At 45.3% G+C, this 20982-nt stretch overlaps 1 long non-coding RNA gene across 1 annotated transcript; it reads right to left on the bottom strand.

The window, feature by feature from the left end:
- Positions 1 to 344: 344 nt before the first annotated feature.
- LOC132519163 (uncharacterized) lies at positions 345 to 19994 on the bottom strand. Its single transcript, XR_009540107.1, has 5 exons — positions 19758 to 19994; positions 18971 to 19109; positions 16988 to 17080; positions 1321 to 1570; positions 345 to 1209 (listed from the first exon to the last, which is right to left on the bottom strand). It is a non-coding gene; the product is annotated as an uncharacterized LOC132519163 (long non-coding RNA).
- Between the last annotated feature and the right edge of the window lie 988 nt (positions 19995 to 20982).

Below are 20982 nucleotides of genomic sequence, written 5' to 3' on the forward strand. Positions count from 1 at the left end.
ATTTCCACCAGGAAATTCCAGCTTTAGGGGAAATCAATGCTACCATTTTCTTAAGTGTTTTTCTTGAGCTTTTCTGTGATTATACAAACATTCCATCCCTTGTTTTTACACACTGTTTACACCTTGCTTCTTCTGATTAGTAGTATATCCTGGTAACATCTCATTCGATGGCATAAACATTTCCTTGCTCTTTATTACAGCATGGTATGTGATTGCATGAGTCCATCAGAACAAACTATTATAGATGGATATTTAGGCTTTTTCCACTCTGTTCTTACTATAACAGCACTGCAATAAATATCTGCTACAGTTATCAGTTTGCTCATTCACAAGTACATCTGTTCAATAAATTCCAGCTAGAGGAAGTGCTGGTAGAGGTGTGTGTGTGCATTTGATAGATATTGATAGGTACTGTAAACTGTTTTATGTGGTAGCTATATCGATATACACCCCCTTGAGCAGCACACCTCTCTCCACCAGACGGCCACCTCCAGAGGTGTTATTGATCTTTTTGATCTTTGCCAGTCAGACAGGAAGTGCCTTATTTTGCTTTAAATGGATTTTCTTATTAATCCCTATAACAATAAGTACTATTATCATTACCATTTTATATATGAGAAATTAAAGCTTACAGAAGTTGGGATGCTTGCTCAAAGTTACTCAGATAAAAGGTGGAAGACTCAAGATTAAATTCACCCTTGTCTGTGTCTTAAACAAAACTCCTAACCATTAAGGAACACAGCCAAATTGTCTTGAAACTTATAATTATTTTTGATGATTCAGAACTTAATTCAAAAGGTGCAGCAGGATTTTGCAGTATCTTAGTGTCAGCATTATCACTATAATTATCACTGAACAATAGATGTGTGTCCTAGTTTAAAAAGCATCCTTGTAGATAGAAGGCAGGTAAACCGGCTTCAGTGGTCTTATATGCTATCACGAATTCTGAAAAATTTCACCCCACCCCCCAAAACTTCAGCCCTCATAATCCACACCCAGTGGCTTGGTTTCACAGCTAGTTGAACACAGAAGGATGAACTTATATTAGCTGAAATAAAACTTCATTAAGCCTAGGATGCTGATGTCACAGTAACATGCTCAAAATCTAAAAGATAACACGAGGATTACATAGCACCTTTCTTCTCCATAGTTCAAAGTGCTTTGCAAATATTAAGTTCGGGTCTTCCTCACATGTTGACGGAGTAAAGTCTGCAAAACAAACAACCAAAACCATGTGACTATTCCCTGTCACCTCCTGACTTTATTGGAGAGACGGTATGTGGCGTGGAGAAACCAACTAGATGGGAATCATGCGCTCACATCATTCCAGGCTGCAATTTGGAGACCTCACATACGCCGGTACTGGTGCAGGTTTGACTTGTTTGCAGCTCTCAGTGGCGTGTTTGAGGTCTCTGCCCGCCTGGAGAGGTTTCACAAAGAGGAACCACTGTCACCACAAGCTCAGCTCAGAAGCCATGAAGTCTGCCCAAGAATCTCCTGGGAGGCGTTTCATGTCAACGGAGAAAACATGGAGCATTCACCAAACGGTGCGGGGCAAATGGGGGACCATCTGTAAAAGCAATAAAGTTGGACATGTAATGCACATCTTGTACCAAAATGAATTCCAGATGCATAAAAGATTTAAATGGAAAAGAAAAAAGTTATCTCAGATGGGAGAGGGATTTTATAGTGTGACACAATACTCAGAACCCATAAAAGAAAATATTAATGAAATAGACTTCCAATTTTTAAAACTTCTGCATAGAAAAATCATAAAGTCAAAGACAGATGACAAGCTGGGAACATTTTATTCTGTAGACTGAAAAAAAAATGCACAATGTGAGAGTTGTGAGTTAAGTTTTATTTGGGGCAAAAGGAGGGCTAGAGCCTGAGAGGCAGCATTTCAGAGAGCTCTGAGAAACTGCTCCAAAGAGGCGGGGGGAGGGGGGAGGTCAGTATGTACGTGACTCTAGTGAAGGGGGGACGTGCAATCAAGCACACATTTTGGCAGAAGTTTGCTGCTAGTCTCGAGGAGCAGATGTCACCATGAAGGATTTTAGTGCTTTTCTAGGTATGAGAAGATGCAAGAAACTGGGTTCATAAAATCTTCTCCTGAAAATATCTAACTATCTGAAGACCTGTTCTGCCAGTTTCTCCCAGAGCACAGAGGGCCTCATTCCTGATCTCCAGCCTGAACTCCTTTTAGGGGGTGTTGAAGGTCAGCAGCTGCTGCGCCTCATGATTTAATCCTTGTAGAGGGAGCTGGCAAGTGCCAGTTTGTAGTTGGCAGTTCCAGCTATTATCACAGGCAAGTACTTACTTCTGTAGTTCACAAAGAGCTGCTACAAAGTAAATGAGAAGACCAACATCCTTAGAAAAGTGGCTGAGGAATATGAACTTAACAGCTTTCAGAAATGGGAATATAAATGGCTCCTTTTTTTAATGTAGTAGCATTTGTATTTTATTTTCATTTATTTTTAGTATCTTTATTGAAGTATAATTGCTTTACATTGTTGTTTTAGTTTCTACTGTATAGCAAAGTGAATCAGCTACACATACACATATATCCCCATATCCCCTCCCGCTTGAGCCTCCCTCCCACCCCACCATCCCATTCCTCTAGGTGGTCACAAAGCACGGAGCTGATCTCCCTGTGCTATGCGGCTGCTTCCCACTAGCTATCTATTTTACATTTGGTAGTGTGTATGTGTCCATGCCACCCTCTCACTTCATCCCAGCTTCCCAATCCCCCGCTGTGTCCTCAAGTCCGTTCTCTACATGTGTGTCTTTATTCCTGCCCTGCCACTAGGTTCATCAGTACTGTTTTCTTAGATTCCATATATATGTGTTAGCATACGGTATTTGTTTTTCTCTTTGACTGACTTCTCTCTATATGACAGACTCTAGGTCCATCCACCTCACTACAAATAACTCAATTTCGTTTCTTTTTATGGCTGAGTAATATTCCATTGTATATGTGTGCCACATCTTCTTTATCCATTCATCTGTCAATGGACACTTAGGTTGCTTCCATGTCCTGGCAACTGTAAATAGTGCTGCAGTGAACACTGTGGTACATGTAGCTTTTTGAATTACGGTTTTCTCAGGGTATATACCCAGCAGTGGGATTGCTGGGTCATGTGGTAGTTCTATTTTTGTTTTTTTAAGAAACTTCCATACTATTCTCCACAGTGGGTGTATCAATTTACATTCCCACCAACAGTGCAAGAGGCTTCCCTTTTCTCCAATAAGTGCCTCTCCAGCATTTATTGTTTGTTGATTTTTTGATGATGGCCATTCTGACCAGTGTGAGGTGATAGGTACCTCATTGTGGTTTTGATTTGCGTTTCCCTAATGATTAGTGATGTTGAACATCTTTTCATGTGTAAGGCCAGACACTATAAAACTCTTAGAGGAAAACATAGGCAGAACACTCTTTGACATAAATCACAGCAAGATCTTTTTTGACCCACCTCCTAGAATAATGGAAATAAAAAATAAACAAATTGGACCTAATGAAACCTAAATGCTTTTGCACAGCAAAGGAAACCATAAACAAGATGAAAAGACAACCCTCAGAATGGGAGAAGATATTTTCAAATGAAGCAACTGACAAAGGATTAATGTCCAAAATATGCAAGCAGCTCATGTGGCTCAATATCAAAAAAACAACCCAATCCAAAAAAGGGCAGAAGACCTAAATAGACATTTCTCCAAAGAAGATATACAGATTGCCAGAAATGGCTCTTAAACTCATGTTCAAACTCACGTGAGAAAAGAAAGACAAATTAAACTACACTGTGTCAAGAATTCAAAAGCTGTTAACAGCCTCAAGTGGCCAGGCTCTAGGGGAAACTTGTATGCTCATGCTGGTGACAGTAATTTGGTCAAATTTAGGATTTATGAAAACTCAAATGCTTATGCTCTTTGACCCACCAGTTCTACTTCTAGGGGAATGGAAGTTTGAAGAGGGTAGTCAGGAAAGGATTCGATGGAAAGGCAAAGTCTGAAGGAAGTGAGGGAGTGAGCTGCGCTGATGCAGTGGGAAGACCAGCCCAGGCAGAGCACCTAAAGCTAAGATGAGTGGAGGGGGGCGGGGGTGGTAGGAAGAGGGACGGGGAGGGAGAGGCAGGCGGGTGGTGGGACAGCAGGAGGGCCAGTGTGGCCAGAGTCGGGAGAGCAAGGGGGAGACCATGCGGGAGATGGCAGAGAAGTTTTGGGGGAGCAGGACAGAAACACACATACACACATATGTATACACATCTGAATATATACATATATATTCTTTTTCAGATTCTTTTCTGTTATAGGTTATTACAAGGTATTGAGTATAGTTCCCTGTGCTGTAGAGTAGGTCCTTGTTGTTTATTTATTTTATATATAGCGGTGTGTATCTGTTAATCCCAAATTCCCAGTTTATCCCTCTCCCCCTTCCCCTTTGGTAACCATAAGATTGTTATCTATGCTTGTGGGTCTATTTGTTTTGTAAATAAGTTCATTTGTATCATTTTTTTAGATTCCACATATAAGTGATATCATATGATATTTCTCTTCGTGTGACTTACTTCATTTAGTATGATAATCTCTAGGTCCATCCATATTGCTGCAAATGACATTATTTCATTCTTTTTTATGGCTAATATTCCATTGTATATATGTACCACATCTTTTTTATCCATTCTTCTGTTGATGGACACTTAGGTTGCTTCTATATCTTGCTTATTGCAAGTAGTGCTGCTGTGAACGCTGGGGTGCATGTATCTTTTTGAATTACAGTTTTGTCCAGATATATGCCCAGGAGTGGGATTGCTGGATCATATGGTAACTCTATTTTTAGTTTTTTAAGGAACCTCCATACTGTTCTCCGTAGTGGCTGCACCAATTTACATTCCCACCAGCAGTGCAGGAGGAAGGACGTTCCCTTTTCTCCACACCCTCTCCAGCATCTGCTGTTTGTAGACTTTGTGATGATGGCCATACTTACCGGAGTGAGGTGGTGACCTGCACTTTTGAAAGCTCACCCTAACTGCTGTGCTAAGAACAGGGAGCGGGATGGAGCAGTTAGGAGCGATGGGGTGAGGCGCGAGATGACAAAGGGTGGCATCAAGATGACAGCAGTAGAGGTGGTGGGAAATATCCAGACTGTGGGTGTGTTGTGAAAGTAGTCACTCGGATTTATGACAGATTCTACCTGGGGTTGAGAGAAAGAGTCTAGAATGACTCTGAGATTTCGGACCTGAAAAACTGGAAGGGTGACCTTCTATGAACTGTGATGAAGGAGTCTAAGGGGGAGCAGACTGGGAAGGAGCTCAGGTGTCCAATCACAGGCAGGACCACATGGAGGTGCTCGTTAGACACGCAAATGGAAATACCAGCTCAACAGCTGGCTATGGGAATTTGGGGTTTGCGGGAGGGACCCGGGCCGAAGCTCTAAAATTAGGAAGTCAGCACATGTAAAATGGTCAGCAAAGCCTGAGAACTGGCTGGATGAGAGCATCAAGTTAGTGCATGTAGAGAAGGGAAATGGAGAAGCATCCTCCAGTGCACCAACACGTAGAGGTAGGAGTGGTCAGAGGAGGCACAGAACAGACGGGGAAGGAGCAACAAGCGAGGCTAAGAGCAGAACCCAAGGATGGAGTCCTGCGAGCCAGACAAAGGAGGTCACCCAGGGGGCACAGTGACGAGTTCCCACACTGCCGTTGGAGCGGGAAGAGGGGCCTGAGAACAGGCCATTTCGTCTGTCATAGCGATGTGGGTCATCAAGGAGCCTGACCACACACAGTCCTAGATGGTGGGAGGGTGAATGCGAGACCGAGGTGGGTTCCAGGAAGCAGAGAATCAAGCCCCAAGATGTTACTACCGCTCATCCAGAAAAAGAATGAAATAATGCCACTTGCAGCAACATGGATGGACTGGAGATGAGCACACTAAGGGAAGTCAGCCAGAGAAAGATAAATGCCATGTGATATCACACTTATATGAGGAATCTAGAGTAGGACACGAATGAACTTGTCTAAGAAACAGAAACAGACTCACAGGCATAGAGAACAGACCTGTGGTTGCCAAAGGGGAAAGGGGGGAGGGATAAATTAGGAGTTTGGGATTAACATGCACACACTACTGTATATGAAATAGATAATCAACAAGGACCTACAATATAGCACAGGGAACTATATTCAATATCCTGTAATAAACCATAATGGAAATGAATATGAAAAATATATATATTATATGTATTCTATATGTATATAACTGAATCACTTCTCTGTACACCCGAAACTAACACAACATTGTAAATCAACTTTGATTTTTAAAAATGGAAAAAAAAAAGCTATTACTATCAATTTACAGGAAATACAGGAGAGACAGGAACATGCTGGAAGAGTCATGAGGATGCAGTAAGCCGAATGCAGAACGTGGGGACTTCCACGGGGAAAATGAGCTTTGTATAAAAAACCAGAAAACATAAATGGCATGAAAAGAGGGGAGGGGGCGAAACTGTTAGAGACGAAAAACCACCTCTAAATACAATATGTTGAGTGCCTGAGTTGAGCCAATCTATTATAAAAGAAAGATGTTTTTGAGACAAACTAGGAAATTTAAACCCTGGACATGTATTTATTGTAGATTTGTTGCATGATATTGGTATTGTGACTGGCATCTTTTAGAGTCATTATGTGTTAGAGATGTACAGTGGATGATGTACAGGTGAATGATACGACGTCTGGGATTTGGTTTAAGATACTCCAGATTTAGGGAAGGCAGGTGCATGAAATAAGATTGACAAAATGTTTACAGTCTTTGAAACTGGGTAATGATATATGTCTTTCTACCTTTGTGTATGCTTGAAGTTTTTCAAAATAATTTAAAACAAAAAGACAAAAGCTAAATTCAAGACATATAAAAAAGCAGCAGCAGTGCTGAAGGGATAGCCATAAGGAAAGGGCGCTTGAAAGGCTTTTTAGATTTTTTTCAAGGTGGGAGAAATGAAGGAACATTTGTATGCTATGGGGAAGGTGAAGCAGAGAGAGAAAATGCGATGGTGCCGGAGAGAAGGGAGAATGGCTAGGGTAAAGTCTCTGCATAGAGAAGAAGTTTTGAGATCTGGTGCAAACGTGGAAGAACGGACCGGTCACCCACAGTAACAGGAGGTGGGCACGGGTGCGAGAGGCTCGGGACATAGGAGACAGGCGTGCCTTGAAATCCTGGAGCTTTCAGTTCCTTCAGGGAAATAGAACGCAGGGTCACCAGCCGAGCGTGAGGCTGGGGATGCCCTGTGGGAGGTCTGGGCAAGGAGGATGGTTTGTCCCGGAGGCCGGGCGAGGGGGAGGGATGGTGTGATTACCAGGCAGCGTTCAAAGCCTACTGGGAGTTCAGTGTCCAGAAATTAAAGTGAGCCTGATCGGCAAGAGTTTTTCTCTGGCCAGAAACCATGGATGAGCTCAGGGGAGGGAGAGGTGGAGTTTCAACCAGGCTTGTGGTCTTGCCAGGGGAGTATTCAGACGGGAGAGAACCAAGGGCGTTGAGAACTGTATTCCTTTTTTTTTTTTTCCGGTACGCGGGCCTCTCACTGTTGCGGCCTCTCCTGTTGCGCAGCACAGGCTCCGGACGCGCAGGCTCAGCGGCCATGGCTCACGGGCGCAGCCGCTCCGTGGCATGTGGGATCTTCCCGGACCGGGGCACGAACCCGCGTCCCCCTCATCGGCAGGCAGACTCTCAACCAGTGCGCCACCAGGGAAGCCCCGAGAGCTGTATTCTTCAGAGTCAAGCTAGGCTGCTGTAACAAAGCAATCCAACATTAATTCTGAGACTTAAAGCAGATTTTATGTCTATTTCAAGCCACAGACCGAAGTGACCGTTCCAGGTTACTGGGTCTCAGCTTCAGAGGATCCTTTAAGGGGCAGAGGGAGGGGCTTTCTCTCTCGTTGGTCTTTCGTGATAGGGCTTTGTTCCCATCTGAATCGTGGGTACTGGGAAGCAGGCACATCTTTACCCGTTATCAGGAGGGGAAAGAACGCATGAGGAGAAAGCACTGCGCTTGTTTTAAGGGCCCAGCCTGCAGGGCTCGCACATCACTTAGGCTCTTATTCCGTTGGTAAAAGGTTAGTCCTACGGCCACATTTAAATCAAGGAAGCCCAGGAAATGTCGTGTGTATGGCCAGCTGTGTGCTCAGCTATAATTCTAGCATCTTGGAAGGAAGGAGGATGGATAGGGCAGGTGGATAATTAGAACTCTCTGCAAGGGAGTGAAATAGTAATTGACCAAGGAAAGTATGCTAGGTAAGGAGGAGAGAGGGGGTCCGGGGGGCTGAGCCGTGACCGGGAGGTGGTGGGCCAAGGGGCTGCAGACCTCAGCACAGGACCACGGTGTCAGGGACCAGAGGCGCCGGGGGTGGCAGTGGTGGTACCAGAGCATGCTGGCCACTGAGAGTATGAGGTCAAGCTCTAGGGTGTGATCTCACGGTGCATGACTGACCCAGGCAAAAGCCTGGGAAGAAAGGAAGTCAAGGGGCTGAGGGCTGGAAAGCTGAAGCCCGAGCGAAACGGATATTGAAATGACTTAGAATCATGACAGGACTTTTCCTGGAGACGAGGACAGGGCGCCAGCGGCTAAAATCTCGGAGAAATAAGGGCAAAGGGCAGTGAGGCACAGGAGGTGGTGTATCTGATGAAGTGAGATTCAAAGCTGGGGATGGGGGGAGGGGAGGAGTTCGAAAGTGGCCTCGAGGAGGAAGGAGACCCCAAGTCCATGCCACGCGGCTTACGGGACCTCAGCTCGCCGACCAGGGCTTGAACCCAGGGCCACGGCAGTGAAAGTGCCAAATCCTCACCACTAGGCCCCCAGGGAACTCCCCAGACATCCTTCTTACAAGAAAATTTTAAATGATCCTAATGTTCAGTGAAAATAATGTTTCTGGAACCCTCACAGGTGGAAAAACTTGAGCATTTTTCTCAAAGCCTTAGGAAATGAGAAGCAAATATTTATGTCCTCTGGGTCTCTGAGTGAACCCACACTGGGAGACTCTGTCCAATATCCAGGTCATTTTGTCTCTTTAGTTAAAACAAATATATCAAACGGCTTGTCAAATCTGCCATGCGGTAGAATCAAGCCACACTATCATCCAGTTTTAAGGAACTATAATTCTTTTGAATCCTTTCCAAGAATCTCTCCCAGATCATTCCTGTCGCGTTTCTAGTTTATGAATCAGGACTTTCATTCATTGATTTCTTCAACAAGTACTTCTTTCCTTAACCGTTCCAGCACAGCTTTGTCCTAGGCACTTAGGAGGTTATAAGGCAGTCCATTTCCAATCCCACAAGGGTTTGCAATCTATTTGGGATGGCAAGAGGAAAAAAAGAAAAAGGAAGGAAGGAAGGAAGAATGCCTTTGAAGTGGTCAAAATATATGTATCTTAAATTCAGAAAAAAATATGCGAAACCCATGAAACAAAAACTATGAAACTTCATTGTGGGACATGAAACAAGGCTTGCAGAGGTGGAGAGACTTTCTGAGTTCCTGGATGGGAAGAGTCAGTATTGGAACAATATCAAATATGCCCAAATTTATCTAAAATGCAGTGCACTTCAGTAAACATCCCAACCCAAATTTTTACAAAATTGACAAGTTGATATAAAAATGATTGGGAAAGGTAAATAAGAGCCAAAAAAAATTTTTTATGAGAATGAGAGTAAGTGAGGGACTTGGCCCTTGAAAATTTAGAGGAAATCAAAATATCCTCTAAATCTATAATGACGAGAGTTTCATAATTGACTGAAAAGGAAAAAACAAATACATAGAAGAGAATAGAAAGTCCATGAAAAACAGTTGGAAGTTAATGCTAACTTCTAACAGTGAGTTTTTCATATGTTGGACACCAGTCTAATTTTTAATGTTTGGAACACAGTGATTTTTTTTAAATTTGACTTGGAAAAAATTATAATGGTAACAAAATTCCTTCCATTCTCATCTACTTATTTACGTAAATACAGTTTCTCAGCGTTTACGTCTATAACAACAAAGGAAAAGTATGAATTAATGTTGAACCTGTCTGATTCTTGCAATGAGTAATATTTATCCATAAGAGTGAATAAGGTGAATCTTAGCTTTATCTGTCATTGAGAAATGCATTTATAGCACAATTTTATTTTTTATGTTTAAGAATTATAAATTTTTGTTATATTGATAAATTTTGAACTAGAATGATAGGATATTTTAATTTAGAGCTTCATTAGCCCAGAAAATTAAATTTATATACATATTTTGTTACAGAGTATAATTGAATAATCAAAGATTTTGAAGTATACAGATTGTTTTACATTAAGATAAAATTATGTGGGACAAGTGAAATAGAAATATTAGTTCAAGGATATCAAAGAATGATGCAAAATCTTTGCCTGTTAAACAAGAGGTATCATGCAGATTTCATTTGATATTTTATTGTACAGTATATTGATATAATGGCTTATGTGACTGTTTTTCTGTAATAGTTTGTCTTGTGAGAGTAGTTAAAAGGATAAGATTCTAGTGCCAGACTGATGGTTTCTAATCATTGCTTGGCTGTTCATTAGCCGTGCACAGCTACTTAACTGCGTGTATCAGTTTTCTCATCTGTAAAATGGGAGTGATAATACTACTTCCCTCATAGGGTTGTTGCCAGGGTTAAATGAACTAACAACAAGAAAATGCTTAGGACAAGGTCTGGGACACAGTAAGTGTTACGGATGGCCTTCCTATTATTTTTAAGAAATAGTGTGCCACACCTGAAAATATCAGAGATGACTGATCTATTAATAAGAAACATTTGATATGCAAATTGGCAAACAGTCTGCTTAAATAACTAACAATTGCTATGCCATATGTTGTTATTCATTCAACAAATACTAACTTGGCTACTGGTTTGTGCTGGTCTATGTGATGTATCTTTTAAAAATATTTTATACTTTTTATAGTCACTAAAATAAAAAAGTAACTGCTCTAACTTCTTAATGTATAACAAGGTTTAAAGGAAACGTATGAATCCAAATTTAATTCCTTCCAGCAATTAATCTGAAATCATATTTTGCTGTCTAGTTTAATCCAAATCACAACTCATGAACTCCTCTTGTGTTTTATAAAGACAAAAACAATTTTTAAAAGGTTGAAAGGTTAAATAAATTTGAGAAAGGCTGGCTTACACCATAAAGTTACTAAAATGTTGAATAAAAGTACAAGGTTGTCAAAAATACCTGCATTAACTTTTCTAGTTGGACTCCAGCACTATTTATGTGGCATTATTATATAAAGATACCACTGAATGACAACATATGCACGTTTTTTTCAACTGAATAAAATTTAACTATAGGCTTGGTCAGCATCACTGGTAGGTGCCAATGGATCCACGTTAACTTTTTCAAGCCACTAGTTTTTTTTTTAATTGAAGTATAGTTGATTTACACTTGTGTTAGTGTATCAAGCCACTCGATTTATGTTCAATGCACTGAAGTACTAATGCACTGCTATCCGCCTTGGCAGTGCTAAGCAATGGACTGAAAATTCAGCCAGTGCTTTCCAGTCTATAACATTAATGAGTTTTACAAAGTATTTAACTCACTACAACAATAATTAGCTGTGCTTTTGACCTTAATTAATGAATGGAATCTCCATTATTCTTGGAAGGAATGCAGACAGAGAACAGCAATGCTTAAACTTTTTTGGGTTTGGGGGCATCAAAGAGAATCTTAAAAGTATGGTCTTTCTCCAAAAAACTGCACATTCTTGCAAGACTTTGTGTAGAATTTCAGGGGATCTGAGTGATGTTTCTCAAAGTGTTGTCCACAAACCATCTGCATCCAGTTTTCTTTTTTTTTTAATTAATTAATTTATTTTTGGCTGCATTGGGTGTTCGTTGCTGTGTGCGGGCTTTCTCTCGTTGTGGCGAGCAGGGGCTGCTCTTTGTTGCGGTGCGCGGGCTTCTCACGGCGGCGGCCTCTCTTGTTGCAAAGCATGGACTCTAGGCGTGCAGGCTTCAATAGCTGTGGCACGTGGGCTCAGCAGTTGTGGTGCACGGGCTTAGTTGCTCCACGGCATGTGGGATCTTCCTGGACCAGGGCTTGAACCCGTATCGCCTGCACTGGCAGGTGGACTCCTAACCACTGCACCACCGGAAAGTCCTCGCATCCGAATTTGTTGAGGTTCTACGTAAAGTTCATTTCCTGAGTCCCACTCTCACTAGATTGGAATCTCACAGGATCAGGCCCAGAAATAGGACTTGAACAATGTCCACAAGTGAGACTGTTTAAAAACAAACTTTACTTTTTATCAAAGGAAAACACACACACACACACAAGCACATTCATATCTATCATTTAAAAAGTCAAATAGTTTCCAAAGAAGATATACAGATTGCCAACAATCACATGGAAGGATGCTCAGCGTCACTAATCATTAGAGAAATGCAAATCAAAATTACAGTGAAGGGGCTTCTCTGGTGGCGCAGTGGTTGAGAATCTGCCTGCCAATGCAGGGGACACGGGTTCGAGCCCTGGTCTGGGGAGATCCCACATGCCGCGGGATGTGAGCATCCCGTGTCACACCCGTGAGCCACAGCTACTGAGCTTGCACGTCTAGAGCCTGTGCTCCGCAACAAGAGACCGCGATAGTGAGAGGCCCGCGCACCGTGATGAAGAGTGGCCCCCGCTTGCCACAACTAGAGAAAGCCCTCGCACAGAAACGAAGACCCAACACAGCAAAAATAAATAAATTAATTAATAAACTGCTACCCCCAACATCTTCTTTTAAAAAAATAATAATAACAATGAGGTATCACCTCACACCGGTCAGAATGGCCATCATCAAAGTATCTACAAACAATAAATGCTGGAGAGGGTGTGGAGAAAAGGAAACCAAATGCTGGAGAGGGTGTGGAGAAAAGGAAACCCTCTTGCACTGTCGGTGGGAATGTAAATTGATACAGCCGCTATGGAGAACAGTATGGAGGTTCCTTAAAAAACTAAAAATAGAACTACCATACCACCCAGCAATCCCACTACTGGGCATATACCCTGAGAAAACCATAATTCAAAAAGCTACATGTACCACAATGTTCACTGCAGCACTATTTACAATAGCCAGGACCTGGAAGCAACCTAAGTGTCCATCAACAGAGGAATGGATAAAGAAGATGTGGCACATATATACAATGGAATATTACTCAGCCATAAAAAGAAACAAAATTGAGTTATTTGTAGTGAGGTGGATGGACCTAGAGTCTGTCACACAGAGTGAGGTTAAGTCAGAAAGAGAAAAGCAAATACTGTATGCTAACACATATATATGGAATTATATATGGAATCTAAAAAAATAAATGGTTCTGAAGAACCTAGGGGCAGGACAGGAATAAAGACACAGACGTTGAGAATGGACTTGAGGACACGGGGAGGGGGGAAGGGTAAGCTGGGATGAAGTAAGAGAGTGGCATGGACATATATACACTACCAGATGTAAAATAGATAGCTAGTGGGAAGCAGCTGCATAGCACAGGGAGATCAGCTCAGTGCTTTGTGACCACCTAGTGGGGTGGGATAGGGAGGGTGGGAGGGAGGGAGACGCAAGAGGGAGGAGATATGGGGATATATGTATACCTGTAGCTGATTCACTTTGTTATACAGCAGAAACTAACACACCCTTGTAAAGCAATTATACTCCAATAAAGATGTTTTAAAAATAAATAAAATAAAAAGTCAAATAGTACTAAAAGGCTTTATAATAAAACCCAGCGGGGACGTCCTTGGTGGCGCAGTGGTTAAGAATCCGCCTGCCAGTAAAGGGGACACGGGTTCGATCCCTAGTCTGGGAAGATCCCACATGCCGCGGAGCAACTGGGCCCGTGAGCCACAACTACTGAGCCTGCGCGTCTGGAGCCTGTGCTCCGCAGCGGGAGAGGCCGTGATAGTGAGAGGCCCACGCCCCGCGGTGAAGAGTGGCCCCCACTCTCCGCAACTGGAGAAAGCCCTCGCACAGAAACAAAGACCCAACACAGCCAAAAATAAATAAATTAAAAAACAAACAAACATGGGTCTCCTGCCCCACCCTTCCCCACAGCCAGTCCCAGCCCTACAGGTTACCACCTTCAACTTTTCTAGCTAGCTTCACTGATATCTTCCTCCATCTCTTTAAAAAGTTATATGCTTCTGTCACTGTTTCTTGATTTGCCAATTTAAGTCCTTGTCTCTTGACTTCCCGCCATTGTGAATAAATACTAGACTATCCCTCCCTTACCCCGACCCCACTTTTCTTCTTCCCTCCCCCAGCATAGTTACGTATAATTTTTGTTAAATCAATAGCTGACGTTACATTAGTGAGACTATATAAATATCGGTCACTCAGTGACCAAGAGCCAACTAACGCATTGCAACCACTTTTTCTTTTCCTGCACACGCTTTCTTTTTTTCTGAAGTTAATAATTGCCTCATTTTATCATTTGTTTGGTTTTCCAGCTGCCTATCGTTAATTTTTCCCCAATGCTCCAGCACCTCTGCCATATACTTATTAATAATATACTCCTTACACTCGAATACTTCGTTCTGTTTTCCTTAACTACCTCTGGAGCCCCTTCCCTTCTCCTGCCCCTAGCCTGTTGTTTTCGAGAGGTCCTGGGTCGCCCTTCCTGCCACCTAGCTGCTTTTTTTCCTAGTATCTTGTTGCCTGTATCTTCCCTTTTCTTGTTTTAATCCCCTATTTTGCTAACGTACGTACATCTTCCAGCTGCCTGAAAAAGAATGGAGGTACAATGTTTGAGAACTTGTGTATCTAAAAGTGTGTGTATTCTACACTACTGATTTATGGTTTAGCTTAGTCCAGGATCCTAGGATGAAAACAGTCTTCCCTCTGAACGTTTAAGGTGCCGCTCTGTTGTCTGCCACCATCAAGAGCAGCTAGAAACGGCTCTGATGCTGTTCTGAGTCCTGCTCCTTTTTTTTTTTTTTTTACGGTACGCGGGCCTCTCACTGTTGTGGCCTCTCCCGTTGCGCAGCACAGGCTCCGGACGCGCAGGCTTAGCGGCCATGGCCCACGGGCCCAGTCGCTTCGCGGCATGTGGGATCTTCCCGGACCGGGGCACGAACCCGTGTCCCCTGCATCGGCAGGCGGACTCTCAACCACTGCGCCACCAGGGAAACCCCCTGCTCCATTTTTTGATTAGCTTTTCTCTCTGAAAGGTTTTACAGTTTTTTTTCCCTTATCCAAGATGTTCTGAAATTTAATGATGAAATGCCTTGAAGTTCAAGGACATGTCCTGTTCTGGGCAGGCCCTATCCATATGGGGACACCTCTCCTTCAGCTATGGGAAATTTTCTTTTATTATTTCTTTGATGATTTGCTCCCCACTGTTTTCTCTGATCTCCTTTCTGAAGCTCGTATTAGTAATTCTCTGGATGGATTCACCAACATTCTCATCTTTCCTCTTCTATTTTCCATCTTTCCCAACTTTATCCTTCAGTTCTTTTCACTGAATATTTTATTTACATCATATATTTAATTTTCAAGAGAGCTTTCTTGTTGAGTGTTCTTCTTTCATCGCTTCCTGTTGTTGTGTTACAGGCATATCTTACTTTGTCCCTTTGATGCTATTAATCAATTACAGCGTTGAAGTCCCTTTCTCCTTGCATTGTCTGTTTGCTCCAGTTCCCTTTCACTTCTGTGTGTATTTTCCTTACCATGTTGCAGGTGTTCATCACATGGTTACCGATTCCTGGACTGCCCCTCATACTGAGGAGTGAGACTCTAAGCATTTTAGAAGAAATTCTCTGTGTGGAGTACTGATTTGTGAAATCCACAAGCAGGTGCTCTAGTAGAGGACCGGCCTTCCACTGGGCTCCTGCCACGGCAGATGTCTGGAGAGCTTTTGTCTGCCGCCATCCTCTCCCTCTGGCCAGGCACTCACCTGATGCCCCTCTTTGGCCCACGGATGGATAGACGGTGCCTGGTAGTGCAGGGTGAGGAGAGAAGGGCCCTGGGGTCTAACTAGTTCACGTGTAGACCTTCACCCATCCTTCAGGGACCCTCAACTCCCAAGTGCGGAGGCTTCAGAGTCTCGGGGGGGCTGGCCTGCGTCTTCATTCTTGGGTTTGAACTCCTCCTCTCTGATCAACTAGTTACTCCTCCTTCATCCACTTTCCACCTGCAAACACTTGTCCTTGGCCAAATGTTTGTGGAAATCTCTCCTGCCCTTTGTCCTTGTTCCTTGCAGGCCGACACCTTCTTATTCCTCTGCTGTCGTTTTAGTGGGCTTTGAGGAAGGGGAGGTGGGGCAGAATGTTGGGTGGGCAAGTCCCAGTTTGAAGCAGAATTCCAAAGTAATTTCTGTGCAACAAACAGGGAAGAGTCAGTGGCTAGGGCACAGGTGGCATTGGCACATCAGATGACTACTGGCTAAATACGAGAACTGGATGAATTCACGTAGAATTCACGATTGAAGAGCAATGAAGTATGATGTCTGCTGAACTACTGACTTAAGCGGTCATCAGACCCCCAAAATAAAATCCCTGTCAAATGAACAAGTGAACAAAGAAGAAAAAAAAAGAAAAAGGAAGGAAGGAAGGTCACACACATGTTATGTGTAGCTATTTCTACTTACCCAGCTTGCAGATGGACACATGACCATAACATCTTTGTACCTCCCTGCATCCTCTAAATGTTATGCACTGTGTTTGAGTGTGAATGAGTGTGTGGGAGAGGGTTTCTGTATCGCTCCCAAGACCTCACCTCTGGAGGTGAAATAAAGTCCACAGAATCTGAAATATGTGCATGAATTTAAGTGCCTGGACCAAAGTTACACACCTTAGAGGCATTAATAAATAGGTAAATATTACCTGAAAAGAAACTTTTTTTTCTTAATTTGGAAGAAGGAGTGTCTTGTGGGCAGTTTTTTAAACTGAGAAGTAACAGTATCAGATCAACATTTTTACATTTAATTTGTTCAAAAAACCCCACATCCCTGCTACCGATTACCTCACAGAATCCACGTACGGATCTGGAGATGCAAAAATCCATAATCCTCGGTCCTGTCAATAGTTGTATTCATGGCCAGTTAGGGTAATGCTCCTTCAAATGTAGGAAAATATGCAATAAAAAATTGAGTTTGCTATGTTTAAATTCTTTTTAAAATTTATTTAAAAATTATTTTTCACACAACTATGTATAACATAGACAACTAACAAGAACCTAGCCTGTGTATAGCAAAGGGAACTCTACTCAATGCTCTGCGGTGACCTAAACGGGAAAGAAATCCAAAAAAGAGGATATATGTGTATGTATGGCTGATTCACTTTGCTGTACAGCAGAAACTAACACAACATTATAAAGCAACGATACTCCAATAAAAATTAATTTAAAAATTATTTTCACCATTCCTTTATTCTTGCCTCTTACAAATGATTTGCAAAATGACATCAAAATATGAAAACAATAGAGGAGGTCCATTGGTGATGACTGTTCCCCTGGTACACTGAAAGTTAAGCAGGTAGGGTTTATTTGCCTCAAATAACAAGCAATTGAGGACAGAAAACAGGACCCTCTCTTATACACTGCTTTTGGCTTCAGATACTAGCAAATTATCTCACTGAATGGGGAAGGTCAGCCGGGGTACAGGGACTGTGGCTCAATAATGTTATTGAGGGACACACCTCCCTGCTCTGGCTGGTTTCATGCTCAGGCTGCAGCCAAAGAACTATCGCGTTACACGTAGACATACAACCTCCAAAGGAAGGGAAAACCCCACCTCCCTCCTTATAGCTCTCTATGAAGAGTGCAGAAACTTCCAGAACACCTCCTTCCCCTCCAGCTCCTTTCCCTCTTGCCTCCTGTTCCCCATTAGCTCATTCCTGAGCTACCACCTTGCAAAAGCAACGGGATTTCCCGTAGATCTTTCAGACTCAGGCTGGGGACAGTGTCGGTCTTCCCTGAGGCACGCAGGCCTGAGGGAGGAACGGACACCTGAACAAAACTGGGCTTCTGCTGGGAAGAAGGGGGTAACAGGTATCGGGTAGGCTACAGGCTCCACGACATTCTAATTGTGGAAGCAAAACACGTAAAGCAATTTGCAGAACTCACACTCAGACTGGAGGGAATGCTCACCGGGACTCAGAATGGAATAGGACCAGGAAGTCAGCCTTCCCCATCTGAGACCTATTCTGCGTCTCCAGACCCTCAGGATATTGTTTGGGTTCCTCCTCCTTTCCACGGCCGCCTGCAGGAGCAGCCGGCAGATTACTGTCCAAGACGGAGGATGAGGTGTATGAGACTATGGAAGGACCAGTGCTGGAGCCTGGGACAGCGCTAAGCCTCAGGGCTGAAGCAGTGACCAACGGATGCCAGGGGACTCGAGGGGTTTCTGAAGAGGCCCGGAACAGCCAGGAGGAGAAACAGTGAAGCTGGGGTGCAAGGGCTGTCTGGAGCTGTCTCCCAGAACTCGGTGGGTTAGGATTTTTGTAACACTTAAAATCCAAAGCGAGAAAGGTGTGGCCAGAAGCAGGATGAGGAACAACGTGGAGTTGACAGGAAGCAAAGTGGGAGAAGGGCACCATTTCAGTTCCTTTTTTCTCCCCTAACTGAAGAGTTGTCTTTAGTTGTAAATGCACACTTTTCCTTTAGAGTTGCCCAGTCAGGTCCAAAATTGAGAAAGATGGCGGGGCAGGCTGAGTTTTTAATTGTCCCTTGTGGATGATCCCACAGACTTGGACAGGGGTGGGACAGGAACAGCCCTTGGAGGTGAGGAACCAAGGACACCATACCAAATTCCTCTTTGGTACGCTGTTGCAAAAGCTGCTAGGCACACCACGAGTATGCAGATTTTAGTTTTAAGAATAAAAGATATTTTCTGACCAAGGATGGGGTAAGGAATGGTGGTGTGTGGCCGGCCATAATATGACTCAGGACCTTGTCTTAATAAAATCATAACAGATGAGACCAATACCTGAAATACAGGGTACTGACCAGTACTGGCAGTCCTGTAAGGTAGATGCTTTCAATAAACAGAAACAGCAGAGCTGCAAATCAGGGTCCTGTGCACACTACATCATGGGAAAGGATGAACCAGCATGAACATTTAATTCACCATTTTAATGGTGAAAATCTGAAGGAAAAATAAAATGACTGCGTTTCAATTTCTACCACCTTTCCCATACTTTTGTGAAATGTCAGCACATCTTCACTCACAGCTAGTTTCCCACCAAGGCCAGAAACCTACGCAATAAAAAATGATAATGCAAACTAAACTGGGCCCAGAAGAGATATGTTGGGTTATATTTCTATTCATGGAAATACATTTGCCTTTTTGAGTCTCCAAGAGTCCTCCTTCCAACAAGTCTAAGAGAATCCAGGTGAAGCGCTCAGGGACCGCGGCTCATGCAGGACATGGTGTGGGTCGGGATCTCACCACCGTGTAAAAGCTGGGCAGCCAGCGCTGGAAGGCTGGTCCCTCACACCGCAGCCGGGAGTTCTCACAGACCCAGGGAGGGGCTGGCAGGTGAGTGAACTCAGGTACCACGGTAAGACCTCCCTTCCCCGCACCAAACAGCGTCTGCCTGGTATCAGGTTAGGATGTGCTCTGTTAAATGATTAGGAAAGCAGTCCCTTGTTCTAAAATAGCTTAAGTTTCTAAATCTACGTAGTGAATTCCACGTGCAACTTTTTACGTAACTATGGGATGGTGGCCCAAGATGCCAAACAGCAAATTACTCGACCAAATATTAAAAAACCCCAAAACCGCATAAAAGCAAACCCGGAGAACTCTCACGTGGATCCGGCACAAGCGCCAGTGCCTGGGGTGTCGCGAGATTCCGTCCAATCAACCCCTGAGCGGCGACCTCGTGCAGGAAGCCCGCTCCCCCAGCGCACGCCTCCCGCGAACGAGCCCGCGCACCTGCACAGGCGACAGCCCAGGTTCAGCGGCTTTGTCTCAACGCGACAAAGACCCGCCCTGCAGCTCTCCGGGGCTCCGAGGGACGCAGTGCCCCGGGGACCCCCGCCGCCTTCGGAGCCGCGCCCCCCTGACCCCTCCCACGGGTCCCGGCCCCAGTTCCAGCACCACCCCTCCACCCCGGCCCCCCAAGGGACCCCGCCCCGCGTCCCATTGCCCTCCCGCTCCCCCGCCCCGCGTCCCAGCGCCCTCCCGCCCCCCCGCCCCAACACCACCGGGCCCCGCCCCCCGTCCCACCAACACCACAACCTCCACCCCAAACTCCAGCCCCCAGCCCTACCCCCCGGGTCCCCGCCCCCTGCCCACCCAGCTGGCCCCGCACCCCGCCCTCGGGGCCCCCGCTTTAAGCACCGCCCCTCTCCGCCCCCGCTCCCGCCCCCTTTAAGTGCCCTGCCCCCGCCTCCCCGAGGCCCCACCCCCCTCCCTCTTTAAGCGCCCAGCGCCCCCCCCCCCCCGCTTCTCCCCAGGCCCCCTTTAAGCGCCTCGCCCCGCCCCCTGCCCCCCGCCTCCTGCCCCCCGCGGCCCCCGCCCCCGGATGCGGGGCCGGGCGGGGTCCCGGGGCCAATGGCGGCCGCGCTCCTCCCGCGCCGGCGGCGGCTCCTCCCGCGGGGAGAACTGTCAGCGCGCGGCGGCGGCGGCGGGCCAGCCCCGTCATATGACCGGCCGGCGGCCCCGGCGCCGAGCACAGCTGCCCGCGCCGCGATGGCCCCGCCGCCGCCCCCGGCCGCGCGCTGAGCCGGGCCGAGGCCGCGGAGCCGCAGCCGCAGCCGAGCCGCAGCGCCATGGCCCCGACCCTGCTGCAGAGGCTCTTCAACAGGAAGGGCGGCGGCGGCTCCGCGGCGGCGGCGGCGGCGGCGGCGGCAGCCCCGGGCCGGGCGCCCCGGGAGGGGCCGGCCTTCAGGTGAGGGGCCGCGGGACGGAGGGGCTCGGAGCGGGAAGGGTCGAGGGGAGGGGCCCGCCCGGCACGCCGCCGCCGCCGACCCGGCACCGTGGGCCCCAATCAGGCGCCGCGCGGCGCTCCCTCCCC

This window comes from Lagenorhynchus albirostris, chromosome 4 (genome assembly GCF_949774975.1).
Source record: "Lagenorhynchus albirostris chromosome 4, mLagAlb1.1, whole genome shotgun sequence".
Lineage (NCBI taxonomy): Eukaryota > Metazoa > Chordata > Mammalia > Artiodactyla > Delphinidae > Lagenorhynchus > Lagenorhynchus albirostris.